The sequence below is a fragment of the Oncorhynchus masou genome, unplaced genomic scaffold (assembly GCF_036934945.1).
Source record: "Oncorhynchus masou masou isolate Uvic2021 unplaced genomic scaffold, UVic_Omas_1.1 unplaced_scaffold_6213, whole genome shotgun sequence".
Classification (NCBI taxonomy): Eukaryota; Metazoa; Chordata; class Actinopteri; order Salmoniformes; family Salmonidae; genus Oncorhynchus; species Oncorhynchus masou.
Window position 1 is genome coordinate 1 of NW_027012643.1, and position 18,714 is coordinate 18,714.

The following is an 18,714-nucleotide window of genomic DNA, read 5'->3' on the forward strand; positions in this document are numbered from 1 at the left end:
TCAACGATGTTGGTGTTGACAACGATGTTGGTGTTGACAACGATGTTGGTGATGTCAACGATGTTGGTGTTGACAACGATGTTGGTGTTGACAACGATGTTGGTGTTGACAACGATGTTTGTGGTACAGCTGATAACGATGTCAACCATGTTGGTGATGTTTGTGCTGTCAACGATGTTGGTGTTGACAACGATGTTGGTGTTGACAACGATGTTGGTGTTGACAACGATGTTGGTGTTGACAACGATGTTGGTGTTGACAACGATGTTGGTGTTGACAACGATGTTGGTGTTGACAACGATGTTGGTGTTGACAACGATGTTGGTGTTGACAACGATGTTGGTGCTTGACAACGATGTTGGTGTTGACAACGATGTTGGTGTTGACAACGATATTGGTGTTGACAACGATGTTGGTGATGACAACGATATTGGTGTTGACAACGATGTTGGTGATGTCAACGATGTTAGTGTTGACAACGATGTTGGTGTTGACAACAATGTTGGTGTTGACAACGATGTTGGTGTTGACAACGATGTTTGTGGTACAGCTGATAACGATGATTGTTACCAATAATAATGTCAACCTGCTTGATATACCAGAATATAATTCCTTTGCCTTGTGGTTATTCACACATCAATCAAACTTTATTAGTCACATGCACCAAACACAACAAGCGTAGACTTCACAGTGAAATGCTTACCTACAAGGCATTAACCAACAGTGCAGTTCAAGAAGAAGAAAATATTTACCAAGTAGACTAAAATAAGAAGTAACACAATAAGAATAACAATAACGAGGCTATATACAGGGGGCACCGGTACCGAGTCAGTGTGCAGGGGTACAGGCGAATTGAGGTAATCTGTACATGCACAGTTGAAGTCTGAAGTTTACAAACACTTAGATTGGAGTCATTAAAACTCGGTTTTAAACCACTCCACAAATTTCTTGTTAACAAACTATAGTTTTGGCAAGTCGGTTAGGACATCTACATCGTGCATGACACCAGGAATTTTTACAGCAATTGTTTACAGACAGATTATTTCACTTATAATTCACTGTATCACAATTCCAGTTGGTCAGAAGTTTACATACACTAGGATGACTGTGCCTTTAAACAGCTTCGAAAATTCCAGAAAATGATGTCATGGCTTTAGAAGCTTCTAATTGACGTCATTTGAGTCAATTGGAGGTGTACCTGTGGATGTACAGTTCAAGGCCTACCTTCAAACTCAGTTCCGCTTTGCTTGCATTCATGGGAAAATCTAAAGAAATCAGAAAGAAATTGTAGACCTCCACAAGTCTGGTTCTTCCTTGAAGCAATTTCCAAATGTCTGAAGGTACCACGTTCAACTGTACAAACAATAGTACACAAGTATAAACACCATGAGACAACGCAGCCAGTCATACCGCTCAGGAAGGAGACGTGTTCTGTCTCCTAGAGATGAACGTAATTTTATGCGAAAAGTGCAAATCAATCCAGAACAACAGCAGAGGACATTGTAAAGATATTGGAGGAAACAGGTACAAAAGTATCTATATCCGCAGTAAAACGAGTCCCATATCGACATAACCTGAAAGGCAGCTCAGCAAGGAAGAAGCCACTGCTCCAAAACCGCCATCAAAAAGTCAGACAACGGCTTGCAACTGGACATGGGGACAAAGATCATACTTTTTGGAGAAATGTCCCCAGGTCTGATGAAACAAAAATAGATCTGTTTGGCCATAATGACCATCGTCATGTTTGGAGGAAAAAGGGGAGGTTTGCAAGCCAACACCATCCCAACCGTGAAGCATGGAGGTGGCTGCATCATGTTGTGGGGGACCTTTGCTGCAGGAGGGACTGGTGCACTTCACAAAATAGATGGCATCATGAGGTAGGAAAATTATGTGGATATATTGAAGCAACATCTCAAGACATCAGTCAGGAAGTTAAAGCTTGGTCGCAAATGGGTCTTCCAAATGAACAATGACCCAAGCATACTTCCAAAGTTGTGGTAAAATGGCTTAAGGACAACAAAGTCAAGGTATTGGAATGGCCATCACAAAGCTCTGACCTCAGTCACAAAAAGGAATAAATCCCAAATTGAGGCTTAAATGCCTCGGTTTAGGATTTTTTATTTTCTCCAATATTCTGATTTTGTTACCTACACAACTGGAACAGACGCTATTTAGGTTTACGGGACATTTTAAACAGCGCAGACTGCTTCTTATTTCTTGTTTTATTTGAACATGGTTGTAATTTTGTCCAAAATTGCAGGACTGTGATGTCAAACGTGACAAATTCACAACATTTCTCTGGCAAGGTGTTTCGTAGGTTCAATGGAACAGCTCTTATCAGCCCTCTGCACCGCGCCCCCAAGTCTTATTGGAGGTGAATGGAGCTCCATCTGGTGGAGGAAAGCAGTACTGCACCAGGGGACGTCAAAGAGGACCAGCTTAAAAATTAAAACAAATCCAAGATGGCGACTTGTGTGAGTATAGAGCACAAATGTATTTTGGTATAGTTTCCCCTCTTGTTGGTAAGATTTTCTGCTGTTTTAAAAATGTGAGAGTTCAACAGACACACACTAAGCCCAAGTCCTCTCAGCTCTGAGTAGAAGTGGTTACGAGATACAGATTTCAACCCAGTTTAGTTTCTACTAGCCTAGCAAAGACTGACGAGGGATAGAGAAGGGGGAAACCACACCAGTCACCGCACGGCCCTGCTACTCTCCATAACCCCCAGCCTGCCCTGCTCCTCGGTAAAAGGCAACTGTTAGCAGCTTTTAGATGGTACATCAGAGAGCTCTGTGTGTATAGAGTTGTGTTTATTGTTTTAAGCTTATTTGAGTCTTATCAGGGTGTTTCCAGAGTATAACCGTGAATGAGACTGCTAATCTAGACTGGTCCTACAAATAATGTCTGTTAAGAGTAACTAGTTGTGCTAGCTTTGGCAGCACATATACTAAAATTGGAATGATACAGAGAAGATTAGCATGGCCCCTTGTGCAAAGATGACACGCAAAATCGTGAAGCGTTCCCAATTTTGTCCCTCTGGGTGTAGTTTTGTCTTTTTCAGACCTTATTCAACTTTGTTTAACTGTATTCATTGTGTGGTGGAGAAAGCAGGCACTTCGTGTGGCTGTTGGCTACCTCTAGTGGTCATGTTGGGTAAGTGCAACAGGACTGCTGAACTAAACACAAAGTCAGACAGCTGTGTCCCTATTGACAGAATATTGTTCACTAGTGGAGCTTGTGCCACCAGGATTTAGCAAATTCAAGGGGTTTATTTTCTACCAAGGATGAACATATTTGTCGACCCGGTATGGAATCCTGACACGGCTGCTGTATTTAGCCTTGAATCGTTGTTTTTTTAATGAATTTTCTTACCGTGAGAACCTGTCACTTTTTGTCAAGTCGCTCACCCTCGTCAGGATTCGAACTTGTAGAAGGTTTGTCTTAAATGTGTTTAAGCCTAAACACCACAGGAGTTTAATCTTGTTTATGGGTGATTTTGAGACTACGGGAACTTCTATGTCTCCGGGTCAAATTGGGGGGTTTTGATTAAAAGTTTATATTCTTTAAGTTCACATTTCAATTACCCCAGACTTTTTTAACACCAAGTATTTATAGCTACTTGTCAGATGCATTTTATACCTAAATGTCACTGTTTTGCCCTTGTCCCTGACCCAGACTTTTGAGCATCTACTATGTTTTTCTATGAAATAACATTTATATAATGTGTAATTGGTATCTACAGCTAGGTACCAAGCTAAAGCTAACTAGCCACCAAGCTAAAGCTAGCTAGGTACTAAGCTAAAGCCAGCTAGGTACCAAGCTAAAGCTAGCTAGGTACTAAGCTAAAGCTAGCTAGGTACCAAGCTAAAGCTAACTAGGTACCAAGCTAAAGCTAACTAGGTACTAAGCTAAAGCTAACTAGGCACCAAGCTAAAGCTAGCTAGGTACTAAGCTAAAGCTAGCTACCCCAGAAGTTGCGGTCGAACAAATGATGCTTTATTACGTTTGCAGACTTTTTGTACAGCGTTGACTTTTGCTTTGACTGCTCGAGCCACACAACAGACATTGTGGGCTAGTTTAGGAATGCTGTATTTGCACATACCTTTGTTATATGTTCACCAATATATCATGCATCCCTAGTCTTGGAGGAGTTCCCACATATGCTGAGCACTTGTTGGTTGCTTTTCCTTCACTGTGCAGTCCAACTAATCCCAAACGGGTTGAGGTCAGGTGATTGTAAGTCGCTCTGGATAAGAGCGTCTGCTAAATGACTTAAATGTAAATGTACTAGAGAAAGAATCAATTAAATAAAATATATCAATATTTATGAGTATGCCCTTTATATTTGTTTACACAAAATATACCTTTAGTTTGGTAGTAGTGTTATTTCAACCACCGAGGAGAAATACCTCCTTTCATGAAGTTTTCAAGAAAATGTTAATGTAGTTACCATGGAAACATTGTGACAATGAAGCACATGGCTGCAGCGGACAGTTGAAGAAACGTCGAGGTAAATATTGTTTGTGTAGAGAATATTTTTGTCAGCCATTTCCAAACGGGCTATAATTTCTTTCATTTGTGGTAGAAATGTTGAAAAGAAAAAGTGTATTTAGTGTAAACCACATGCTAACTGTAATACTAGCCAAAGCATGCTAAGCAGCCTGTAATTTTTCTTCAGAAACTGTAGAAGTGTCATTTCCATCACAAAAGTAGCTGGCAGACATTACAGAACATGATGGAAATGACAAATCCATTTTCTTATTGCTTTTGACCTTTAGTTTAGGCTCATTTAAACAAGTTTTAAATTAAATTCATGTAGAAAATGCTCCAAGGTCAAACTAAGTAGTCTTTGTTTTTTAGGAAATGCCACTGAAAACAGCGCAGGTCAAACATTTTGAAAAGAGAAATTATCCTATACAATACCCAGAACATCTACAAAAAGACAGCGAGAGATACTGGAAGAGAAGTGTAAAAAAATGGAGAGAAGATTCCTTAAAAGACAAAACAGCAAATTAAGGAAACTGAAGGATTTTGTTTCAAAATGCCATCATTGCAGAGTTAAAGCAATAGTATCAAAATATGCAGTGCCATGGACAAACAAGAGATCAGCGTGCATATTCTCTTAAAAGAGCCCTTGGTTGCTCATTGTGTAGTCTATGGTGTTGCCAGGGAACGAACTGCACCCTCTTAGAAGAAGTAGGTGAAGATCTCCCACACGGCTCTTGATGTTGGACCCCATCCTTGAAACATCCTGCAGAGGAGCGCCTTCTCCTCTACAACGGCGAGCTGCAGATCCCCTTCTGAAGTTATGCAGGAAACAGGTAGCCGTCACACCTGGATTCCTCCAGGAGGCAGTCCCAGGTGGCCCTGGTCACCCAACCCTGCAGTGCCCTACACGTTAACTGTAGGAAATTGTTCTGAAGGAATATGGAAGATAATTACATTAGACTGTTACATCACCAGGCTATTGTGGAATAACATATATACAGTGGGGCAGAAAAAGTATTTAGTCAGCCACCAATTGTGCAAGTTCTCCCACTTAAAAAGATGAGAGAGGCCTGTAATTTTCATCATAGGTACACTTCAACTATTACAGACAAAATGAGAGAAAAAAATCCAGAAAATCACATTGTAGGATTTTTTATTTATTTATTTGCAAATTATGGTGTAAAATAATAAAAACATAGTAGAAGCTCAAAAGTCGGTCAGGGACAAGGGCAAAACATCTCATATGTATATGTATATACTGTACTCTATATCATCTACTGCATCCTTATGTAATACATGTATCACTAGCCACTTTAACTATGCCACTTTGTTTACATACTCATCTCATATGTATATACTGTACTCGATACCATCTACTGTATCTTGCCTATGCTGCTCTGTACCATCACTCATTCATATATCTTTATGTACATATTCTTTATCCCCTTACACTTGTGTGTATAAGACAGTAGTTTTGGAATTGTTAGTTAGATTACTTGTTGGTTATTACTGCATTGTCGGAACTAGAAGCACAAGCATTTCGCTACACTCGCATTAACATCTGCTAACCATGTGTATGTGACAAATAAAATTTGATTTGAACAGTGACATTTAGGTATAAAATGCATCTGAAAAGTAGCTATAAATACTTGGTGTTAAAAAGTCTGGGGTGATTGTAGTGTGAACTTAAAGAATATAAACTTTTAATCAAACCCCCCCAAATTGACCCGGAGACATAGAAGTTCCTGTAGTGTCAAAATCACCCATAAACAAGATTAAACTCCTGTGGTGTTTAGGCTTAAACACATTTAAGACAAACCTTCTACAAGTTCGAATCCTGACGAGGGTGAGCGACTTGACAAAAAGTGACAGGTTCTCACGGTAAGAAAATTCATTTAAAAAACAACGATTCAAGGCTAAATACAGCAGCCGTGTCAGGATTCCATACCGTGTCGACAAATATGTTCATCCTTGGTAGAAAATAAACCCCTTGAATTTGCTAAATCCTGGTGGCACAAGCTCCACTAGTGAACAATATCCTGTCAATAGGGACACAGCTGTCTGACTTTGTGTTTAGTTCAGCAGTCCTGTTGCACTTACCCAACATGACCACTAGAGGTAGCCAACAGCCACACGAAGTGCCTGCTTTCTCCACCACACAATGAATACAGTAAACAAAGTTGAATAAGGTTTGAAAAAGACAAAACTACACCCAGAGGGACAAAATTGGGAACGCTTCACGATTTTGCGTGTCATCTTTGCACAAGGGGCCATGCTAATCTTCTCTGTATCGTTCCAATTTTAGTATATGTGCTGCCGAAGCTAGCACAACTAGTTACTCTTAACAGACATTATTTGTAGGACCAGTCTAGATTAGCAGTCTCATTCACGGTTATACTCTGGAAACACCCTGATAAGACTCAAATATGCTTAAAACAATAAACACAACTCTGTACACACAGAACTCTCTGATGTACCATCTAAAAGCTGCTAACAGTTGCCTTTTACCGAGCAGCAGGGCAGGCTGGGGGGTTATGGAGAGTAGCGGGGCCGTGCGGTGACTGGTGTGGTTTCCCTTCTCTATCCCTCGTCAGTCTTTGCTAGGCTAGTAGAAACTAAACTGGGCCGAAATCTGTATCTCGTAACCACTTCTACTCAGAGCTGAGAGGACTTGGTCTTAGTGTGTGTCTGTTGAACTCTCACATTTTTAAAACAGCAGAAAATCTTACCAACAAGAGGGGAAACTATACCAAAATACATTTGTGCTCTATACTCACACAAGTCGCCATCTTGGATTTGTTTTAATTTTTAAGCTGGTCCTCTTGACGTCCCCTGGTGCAGTACTGCTTTCCTCCACCAGATGGAGCTCCATTCACCTCCAATAAGACTTGGGGGCGCGGTGCAGAGGGCTGATAAGAGCTGTTCCATTGAACCTACGAATCACCTTGCCAGAGAAATGTTGTGAATTTGTCACGTTTGACATCATAGTCATGCAATTTTGGATAAAATACAGCCATGTTCAAATAAAACAAGAAATAAGAGGCAGTCTGCGCTGTTTAAAATGTCCCGTAAACCTAAATAGCGTCTGTTCCAGGTGTGTAGGTAACAAAATCAGAATATTGGAGAAAAAAAGGTAGAAATAAACCAATAATAATCCTAAACCGAGGCATTTAAGCCTCAATTTGGGATTTATTCCCATTTTTTGACAGCGTGCGTGTCTCTATCTCCCCCCACAAATAGGTCGCAGTTGTAAGTCAGTTTTTAAACACCCTACCATGTTTCCCTGACTAATATATTCGAAGACAATGTTGAAAGCAGAAACTCTGACAAGACTCCAAAATAGAGAGGTCTCATAAAGATTGTTTGCACTTTCCGATTACAGCAGTAAGGAATAAAGCAGCAGTAATGACCATGGTGGGCAGGTAACACGTTATAACTCACGACTCACACACGTAATATCCAGCATGGTAATGACCAGTAGTAGAAGTAATATTCAGATGGTAATGACCAGTAGTAGAAGTAATATATTCAGGATGGTCATTACCATCCTGGATATGACTTCTACTTCTGGTCATTTTAAAATGCAGATGATAATCTGTCTGTTCCCTGTATTCCAGTAGAAGTAATATCCAGGATGAATAGAACAGAATCAGATAATTCAGTTATAAGATTTTTTTACATGGTCCGACATCTCCAGATTTAGCGACCAATAGTTTTTATAACAACGTTGGATGTTTCTATTCTGGTCAGTCTGCAGTCAGTGTCACTCATTATTCTTTCTTTACAGTATAAATATTACACCTATGCTGGCATCGTCCTATAAACTCATATGTAGGCTAATAACTCGCTCTCGCTCTCATCTTGTCGTATAAATTGCGCGCACCAGACGTGCGTGCTCCAGCAAAATTCGAGGGAGAGAGGGAAGACGACACGCTGTTGAAGGGAGAGGAGGGAAGAGATGCTGTTGATTTGAACCCGCGCCGCCAGAACACGGGATAATACGTCCAGCTGAGGATCTACCTACCTGAACAAGGTGCTCCGTATTGAACAGTCACCTGCCGTTCTTTGGTAAGGTTTAATGTTGTCAAATATTGCAGACAAGTCTTGTTAATTGCATTGGAACTAATGGACAAATAGCCTACAAAAGACTGTAGTGTGACTGAATGCTGCTGTTCACTTCACTGTTTAAATTAATTTCGAATGTTAATGTCTTTATTTGTGTACAACACCTGACGTGTGTTTGAAAGCCCAGAAAAAGCCAGCAGGGAGAGAGAGATAAGAGAGAGGGAAGAGAGAGAGAAGGGGGATGAAGGGTAGATTAACCAGGAGTAAAGCCTCTTTCAGGTCACTTGAAGACACAGATCACTCAGTTCTATCTGTTTGTAGAGTCCCGCGGTACCTATAGGTTAGCATGACTGTAGAGTCCCGCGGTACCTATAGGTTAGCATGACTGTAGAGTCCCGCGGTACCTATAGGTTAGCATGACTGTAGAGTCCCGCGGTACCTATAGGTTAGCATGACTGTAGAGTCCCGCGGTACCTATAGGTTAGCATGACTGTAGAGTCCCGCGGTACCTATAGGTTAGCATGACTGTAGAGTCCCGCGGTACCTATAGGTTAGCATGACTGTTTGTAGAGTCCCGTGGTACCTATAGGTTAGCATGACTGTAGAGTCCCGCGGTACCTATAGGTTACCATGACTGTAGAGTCCCGCGGTACCTATAGGTTACCATGACTGTAGAGTCCCGCGGTACCTATAGGTTAGCATGACTGTTTGTAGAGTCCCGCGGTACCTATAGGTTAGCATGACTGTAGAGTCCTGTGGTACCTATAGGTTAGCATGACTGTAGAGTCCCGCGGTACCTATAGGTTAGCATGACTGTTTGTAGAGTCCCGCGGTACCTATAGGTTAGCATGACTGTTTGTAGAGTCCCACGGTACCTATAGGTTAGCATGACTGTAGAGTCCCGCGGTACCTATAGGTTAGCATGACTGTTTGTAGAGTCCCGCGGTACCTATAGGTTAGCGTGACTGTAGAGTCCAGTGGTACCTATAGGTTAGCATGACTGTTTGTAGAGTCCCACGGTACCTATAGGTTAGCATGACTGTTTGTAGAGTCCAGCGGTACCTATAGGTTAGCGTGACTGTTTGTAGAGTTCCACTCACACACATCTTGACCTTGTTTGCGCACAGGTTATAGGGCGTGGCCTGGCTGTCTATGTCTGTATCTGCATCACGATACTCACACACGCAGACAGACAGGCAGGCAAACATGCACACGGTCTGCCCTGGTTGTTATGCCAGGGTCTCGGTGGTGAGAGCCAAGCCCCTGTTAGCTTCAGATGCCGGGCTAACCTCTGGCCGTACGGGGCCCAGCCCTCCAGTGTTTGAGTGAGTGTCCAGTGTTTAGAGAGGAGCGTTAGACAGATGTACATTTTAAATCTTTTCAGACACAAATTCTTCTTTCTCTCTCCTTCCTTCCATCTCTCCACCTATATAGACCAACCATCATCACCATGTCAAAGGACCAGTCTCTAAATCCCTCCCATCCGTCCCTCTCTCCACCTCTATAGACCACCCATCACCATCACCACCATGTCTAAGGACCAGTCTCTAAATCCCTCCCATCCGTCCCTCTCTCCACCTCTATAGACCACCCATCACCATCACCACCATGTCTAAGGACCAGTCTCTAAATCCCTCCCATCCGTCCCTCTCTCCACCTCTATAGACCACCCATCACCATCATCACCATGTCAAAGGACCAGTCTCTAAATCCCTCCCATCCGTCCCTCTCTCCACCTCTATAGACCACCCATCACCATCACCACCATGTCTAAGGACCAGTCTCTAAATCCCTCCCATCCGTCCCTCTCTCCACCTCTATAGACCACCCATCACCATCACCACCATGTCTAAGGACCAGTGTGACTCCGTAGCAGTGAGCGTCGAGTCCCTCTTAACCGACGCAGTTAAGATGCAGTCCCAGTGTCGGGAGCGTAGTGAGCAGCTAGCCGTGGCCGCAGCCGCGCTGCGGGAGGAGTCGGCGTGCTTGAGAGAACAGGTGAGGTCATAGATTATTTAAGTAGACTGACTGACGTTTGGTTGATTGATTGTTTTTTGATTGATTGATTTTATTAACAGTGTCAAGCCACCCAGCTGGACATGGCTCAGATGAGAAGACAGCTAGAACAACTGCTGGACAGCAAGGCACAGATGGAGGCCAGTGATCGAATGCACCGCAAACTCAGCAAGACACTCTAAAGGGAAATGAGGGGAGAGAAGGAGAGTGAGAAAATAAGAACGGCTGGATAACAAAGCTCCGACAGAGACCCGGGATGGTCAACTTAAGTCTAATGTCTCCTGTTCTCTAACGCTATCTATCTTCTGTCCCTAAACAATAGACCCTATTCTTCATAAGCAGTTATTATGCTCGCTATATAGGCCCTCAATTCTCTTCACGGAGATTGAATGTTTTCCAACAATTGTTTACATACAGATTTTTTCACTTATAATTCACTGTATCACAATTCCAGTCGGTCAGAAGTCAACATACACTAAGTTGAATGTGCCTTTAAACAGCTTGGAAAATTCCAGAAAATTATGTCATGGCTTTAGAAGCTTCTGTTAGGCTAATTGGCGTCATTTGAGTCAATTGGAGGTGAACCTGTGGATGTGAACCTGTGGATGTATTTCAAGGCCTAGCTTCAAACTCAGAACCTCTTTGCTTGACTTCATGGGAAAATCTAAAGAAATCAGCCAAGACCTCAGAAAAAAATGGTAGACCTCCACAAGTCTAGTTAATCATTGGGAGCAATTTTCAAACGCCTGAAGGTACCACGTTCATCTGTACAAACAATAGTACGCAAGTATAAACACCATGGGACCACACAGCCATCATACCGCTCAGGAAGGAGACGCATTCTGTCTCCTAGAGATGAACACACTTTGGTGAGAAAAGTGCAAATCAATCCCAGAACAACAGCAAAGGACCTTGTGAAGATGCTGGAGGAAACAGGTACAAAAGTATCTATATCCACAGTAAAACGAGTCCTATATCGACATAACCTGAAAGGCCGCTCAGCAAGGAGAAAGCCACTGCTCCAAAACACGCCATAAAAAAGCCAGACTACGGTTTGCAACTGCACATCTGGACAAAGATCATACTTTTTGGAGAAATGTCCTCAGGTCTGATGAAACAAAATAGAACTGTTTGGCCATAATGACCATCGTCATGTTTGGAGGAAAAAGGGGAGGCTTGCAATGACCCCAAGCAATGACCCCAAGCATACTTCCAAAGTTGTGGTAAAATGGCTTAAGGACAACAAAGTCAAGGTATTGGAATGGCCATCACAAAGCTCTGACCTCAATCCTATAAAAGAATGTGCGAGCAAGGAGGCCTACAAACCTGACTCAGTTACACCAGCTCTGTCAAGAGGAATGGGCCAAAATTCACCCAACTTATTGTGGGAAGCTTGTGGAAGGCTACCTGAAATGTTTGACCCAAGTTAAATATATTTAAAGGCAATGCTACCAAATACTAATTGAGTGTATGTAAACTTCTGACCCACTGGGAATATGATGAAAGAAATAAAAGCTGAAATCATTCTCTCTACCATTATTCTGACATTTCACATTCTTAAGATAAAGTGGTGATCCTAACTGACCTAAAACATTGAATTTCTCCTAGGATGCATTGTCAGGAATGATGAAAAACTGAGTTTAAATGTATTTGGCGAAGGTGTATGTATACGTCCAACTTCAACTGGATATATAAACTGTATAAAAAGTCGGAAGTTAAAGGTTGAAGTCTTTAAAACTCGTATTTCAACCACTCCACAAATGTATTGTTAACTATAGTTTTGGCCGGTCGGTTAGGACATCTACTTATTGTTTACAGATGGCTCGGACGTCTATATAGGGCCAGTGGCGTCCTGCCAATCAGGGCAGGGCCCCGCCTGTTTTGAGCCCTCCCTGTTTAGTTATTTTGGCATTAATACGTGTCGCATATCAGTTTGCAAACAATCTAAAAAAAAATAATCATTTTAATAAAGCCGCATACAAACATGGTCTCTACTTTTCTTCTTGAGTAGAGCAGCTCCAAAATGCAGTTGTTTCAGCCAAGCTCAGTGCTTTCTGTGGTGGTGGAGCAGCCAGAGGAAAATACGGAGTGTTGGGTTTGGTAATGTTCTCCAGTTTGCGCTGTGATTGGCTCAGTGTTCTGTCACTCATGGGAACACTACTTCACCACGAAAATCTACAGGTAGAGCTAAAAAATTCAAGCTCCTTGGGTGCTGCCATAGAGTTCCATTAGAAGTGCTCATTCAAGAAGGCTCAAGGTCATTGGCCACAGATAAAGTGATGTCAAATCACGTTATATCTACCATAGCTTTGATTGGGCTGATCATGTCAGCATCAAAGTCTTAGCTAGCAAGCTAAACAAGCAGTCATCATCATGAATCAAGTCAATCTACTGGCAAATTCTTTTCAATCCTTGTCATACGAAGTGAAATTATAGATAAAATGTATCGGTGCTCATCGGCCATTGGACATAAACATTACACAACATGTTGAAACTCACAAATTCAACAATGAGTTGTTTGGAAGGAATCAGTGGCTAACAGCAAGAATTGCAAAACAATCAATAGCCTGCTATTCAGTGGAGTTGTTGTGTGGTCCAAGTCTGGGTTTGAGGGTCTCTGTCAATTCAGCATTACTTCTGCCGCGTTCAAAACAACGGGAACTGGGAAATCTCAGACTTCAGTGAGGAAAATACGTTTTGAATGGTCATCCAACTCTGCCTCTTGCTAGAGCTCCGACCTGAAGATCACTCCGCTGTTGGGACCTGCTTTTTGTAGGCCCAAACAGTTTGTCACCGTTCTTGTGCACTTACTGTATTGTTTAGTGTTGTGTTGTGTAGTGGCTTTGCTGGCATCCCCCAAAACATTTTTGAGTTTGCCCCACCAAGATTTACATGCTAAAATCGGCACTGTATACGACTATAAATCAATCCAGAACAGGATTATCTATTTTGGATGGAGAGCTTAAAGACGAGATGCTTGCGCAGATGTAAAGCAAAGAAATTCGAGCGATTTTTAGTTTTAAAACTGCAGCTGCAATAGAAAAATAAATAAAAATCTTTACAATTAAAAAAAAAAATGGCTGCAGAAAATGTCGGCCTACCTGTCACAATTACAACAAGTTACAATGACGAGGTGATGGGTCTACACGTGCATTGTGAACCGCGCTCCATACTGAGATGGGCTGTGTCCCCCACCCTAAACGTTGATTTATCATGGGAGAAGACAGATTTAGACATTGCATATCATTTAGCAGGTCCATTTCACGCCACGCTGTTCATATAAATAATGTATTATAATTTCCCAGTTTGTTGCAGTTATTTAACCTCGGAAAGGGAGTGGGTTTTGAGCTGTAAATCTCGGTGACCGGGTCCCCGCCATTCAATCCTAATCTGTTCTCGTTTTACAAGGTATAAACCTCAGTAACAGTTAAACATTTTAATTTGGGGAAGTATTTTGTCTGCTCCATGTGTCAAGTCTCTAAATCAGACTGTCTACACAGCATTATTCCCAATCTGTCCAATCAAAACTCCTGGTGTGTTAATGTGGTGCTAGATAATTTAAAAAAAACTGTACACCCTTGAACTCTACAGCAGCACTAAGGTTGCCCAACCCAGAATGAAATATAGAACAAAAAAATGAATGAAAGAATTAAGAATATCTGACAAATAAAAAAATGTCTCTTTATTAGATGGTCGATACCTGTTTTCATAAAGTTCTGTAAAAACAATAATTCATTCACTCAAACTAAATTACATACTTGATGTTTTTTGCTTTTTTAATAAAAATAAAAAATTAAGTGCAGGCAGAAAGGGAACCCTGTAACAAAATGGTTGCTTTGTGTCAGTGGTCAGTAAGGCATTATAAGGTCTGTCTGGAGGACAGTGTGACATTGCTGAAAGCTGACTGTGGTGCTGTTGCCTTGGTTTGGCAGTGGTCCCTAGTGGGACACACACACACACATATAGTGCAAGGCACTGATATTATCTGAGAAGATTGATGTCCCTGTCACACACACACACACACACACACGACACATCTCCCTGAATATAGGAAGAGAAAGGACTGTGGATGGAGGGACCACAGAGAAAGGACTGTGGATGGAGGGACCACAGAGACTGTGGATGGAGGGACCACAGAGACTGTGGATGGAGGGACCACAGAGAAAGGACTGTGGATGGAGGGACCACAGAGACTGTGGATGGAGTGACCACAGAGAAAGGACTGTGGATGGAGGGACCACAGAGAAAGGACTGTGGATGGAGGGACCACAGAGACTGTGGATGGAGGGACCACAGAGACTGTGGATGGAGGGACCACAGAGAAAGCTACAGTGGCTCTACGTGTTACCATTAGTATATTTTTGTTATATCCTTGAAGAGACAGATGCTTCCTTAAATCAGCTAGGCCATCTCTGCTTCACTGGGGCGCAGTACTCAGAACCAGAGATCTGCATAGACACTGACCCCAGGAGCGTGTGTGTGTGAGGAGGACGCTCTCAAACATACATAGTAGAGAATGAATGAACCTCACCCTAACAGGTCAGACAGTGAGGAGTGTGTGTGTGTGTGTGTGTCGGCGTGTCTCCGTCATGTGTTTGCGCACATCCACATGTGTCTAGCCGACAGGTCGTAAGGTTGAGACGGTTATGAGTCACTGGGGCCGGGCCTGGCGTGGGAAGAAAGGTTCTGTCTCAGAGGGCGTGGCCAAGGGGTCGGCCGCCGTCATTCTAAACTCGAACCCTTGACCTCTCTGGATCACCACCAGCACGCCAATCAGAATCCAGAAAAAGAAGTTCACCCACACCGCAGTCTGGAGAGAGAAGAAGAAGAAGAAGACAAGGGGTGGTGATGTCAGATAAGTGTGTTAATGCTGACCCCAGACCTGTACAGTCCAGTGTATAACTCTGTTAATGCTGACCCCAGACCTGTACAGTCCAGTGTATAACTCTGTTAATGCAGACCCCAGACCTGTACAGTCCAGTGTATAACTATGTTAATGCTGACCCCAGACCTGTACAGACCAGTGTATAACTCTTGTTAATGCAGACCCCAGACCTGTACAGTCCAGTGTATAACTCTGTTAATGCTGACCCCAGACCTGTACAGTCCAGTGTATAACTATGTTAATGCTGACCCCAGACCTGTACAGTCCAGTGTATAACTCTGTTAATGCTGACCCCAGACCTGTACAGTCCAGTGTATAACTCTGTTAATGCAGACCCCAGACCTGTACAGTCCAGTGTATAACTCTGTTAATGCTGACCCCAGACCTGTACAGTCCAGTGTATAACTCTGTTAATGCTGACCCCAGACCTGTACAGTCCAGTGTATAACTCTGTTAATGCAGACCCCAGACCTGTACAGTCCAGTGTATAACTCTGTTAATACTGACCCCAGACCTGTACAGTCCAGTGTATAACTCTGTTAATACTAACCCCAGCGTTGTACAGTCCAGTGTAGAACTCTGTTAATACTGACCCCAGCGTTGTACAGTCCAGTGTATAACTATGTTAATGCTGACCCCAGACCTGTACAGACCAGTGTATAACTCTGTTAATACTGACCCCAGCGTTGTACAGTCCAGTGTAGAACTGTGTTCCAGTGTAAGGACTGATCCAGGTCCTAGACTGAGCCTGTTCACAGCTAGATAGAGGGAGAAAATCCAGAATTCATTCATTTGCAATAGGAATGTTTACACACTTTACAAACATCTACGTTTACACACTACTGCCCAAAACTACTGTACCCACAAACCATTTAGAGTCATATTGGTAGTAGCAGTACCCACAAACCATTTAGAGTCGTATTGGTGGTTGTACCACAAACCATTTAGAGTCATATTGGTGGTTGTACCCACAAACCATTTAGAGTCGTATTGGTGGTTGTACCCACAAACCATTTAGTCATATTGGTAGTAGCAGTACTCACAAACCATTTAGAGTCATATTGGTAGTAGCAGTACTCACAAACCATTTAGAGTCATATTGGTAGTAGCAGTACTCACAAACCATTTAGAGTCATATTGGTGGTTGTACCCACAAACCATTTAGAGTCATATTGGTGGTTGTACCCACAAACCAGTTAGAGTCATATTGGTAGCTGTACCCACAAACCAGTTAGAGTCATATTGGTAGCTGTACCCACAAACCAGTTAGAGTCATATTGGTGGTTGTACCCACAAACCATTTAGAGTCATATTGGTGGTTGTACCCACAAACCATTTAGAGTCATATTGGTGGTTGTACCCACAAACCATTTAGAGTCATATTGGTAGCTGTACCCACAAACCAGTTAGAGTCATATTGGTAGCTGTACCCACAAACCAGTTAGAGTCATATTGGTAGCTGTACCCACAAACCATTTAGAGTCATATTGGTGGTTGTACCCACAAACCATTTAGAGTCATATTGGTAGTAGCAGTACCCACAAACCATTTAGAGTCATATTTGGTGGTTGTACCCACAAACCATTTAGAGTCATATTGGTGGTTGTACCTACAAACCATTTAGAGTCATATTGGTGGTTGTACCCACAAACCATTTAGAGTCATATTGGTGGTTGTACCCACAAACCATTTAGAGATTTTATATGAAGAAAAGCTACTGCGAATACAAGTTTAGGTAGATGTGTACCTGGTGATGTTGGGGACAGCGTGTAGACAGAGTCACACAGAGAGTCTCTTCCTCTTTTCAACACACAGCCCGTCAGCAGGAGGAAGAAGAGAAACACTCCACACACCACCAGGGTCACGGTCAGCCATAGACGCTCTCTGGAAACACACACACACACACACACCATACACACACACACACACACACCATACACACACACCATACAGACACACACACCATACAGACACACACACACCATACAGACACACCATACAGACACACACACACCATACACACACACCATACACACACACACACACACACCATACACACACACCATACAGACACACACCATACAGACACACACACACCATACAGACACACCATACAGACACACACACACCATACAGACACACACACACACACACCATACAGACACACACCATACAGACACACACACACCATACAGACACACCATACAGACACACACACACCATACAGACACACACACACACACACCACACACACACACACACCATACAGACACACACACACACACACCACACACACACACACACCATACAGACACACCATACAGACACACACACACACCATACAGAAACACACACACCATACACACACACACACACACACACACACACACATACACACACACACACACACACCATACACACACACACACACACCATACACACACACACACACCATACAGAAACACACACACACACCATACAGAAACACACACACACAGACACACACACCATACAGACACACACACACCATACAGAAACACACACACACACACACACACACACACCATACAGACACACACACACACACACACCATACAGAAACACACACACACACATACAGAAACACACACACATCATACAGAAACACACACCATACAGAAACACACACACACACACACACACCATACAGAAACACACACACACACCATACAGAAACACACACACGCCATACAGAAACACACACACACGCCATACAGAAACACACACACACACACACGGAAACGAATGACGGTCACACACACCATACAGAAACACACACACACACACAGGTCATAAGGTTAGACAGACATTGCGGAATGTTGCACATAATAATGGGTTAAAAAGGGCAACATCTACATGCAGTAGGGAGGAAGGAAATCCACGAACGGGAAGAAACTGCAGACTGAGCTCTATTTTGGTGGCTTCTGGTACATTCTAATGACTTGACTCAATCTGATTCTCAGGTGCCGAGAGGCGGGACATCGCTGGCTTTGTGACTGACAGGCACCTAGCCTATTAACACAGGTACCGAGAGGCGGGACATCGATGGCTTTGTGACTGACAGGCACCTAGCCTATTAACACAGGTACCGAGAGGCGGGACACAGGCACCTAGCCTATTAACACAGGCACGAGAGGCGGGACATCGATGGCTTTGTGACTGACAGGCACCTAGCCTATTAACACAGGTACCGAGAGGCGGGACATCGATGGCTTTGTGAC

The 18,714-nt window shown here is 42.8% G+C and overlaps 2 non-coding genes and 1 pseudogene across 2 annotated transcripts; 1 reads left to right on the forward strand and 2 right to left on the reverse strand.

The window, feature by feature from the left end:
- The first annotated feature begins 2,923 nt into the window (after window positions 1–2,923).
- Window positions 2,924–3,031, forward strand: LOC135536466 (U6 spliceosomal RNA). Its single transcript, XR_010454999.1, has one exon. It is a non-coding gene; the product is annotated as a U6 spliceosomal RNA (small nuclear RNA).
- Window positions 3,032–6,709: 3,678 nt separating this feature from the next.
- Window positions 6,710–6,817, reverse strand: LOC135536465 (U6 spliceosomal RNA). Its single transcript, XR_010454998.1, has one exon. It is a non-coding gene; the product is annotated as a U6 spliceosomal RNA (small nuclear RNA).
- Window positions 6,818–14,229: 7,412 nt separating this feature from the next.
- LOC135536464 (transmembrane protein 179B-like) lies at window positions 14,230–17,753 on the reverse strand (annotated as a pseudogene).
- Window positions 17,754–18,714: the final 961 nt, after the last annotated feature.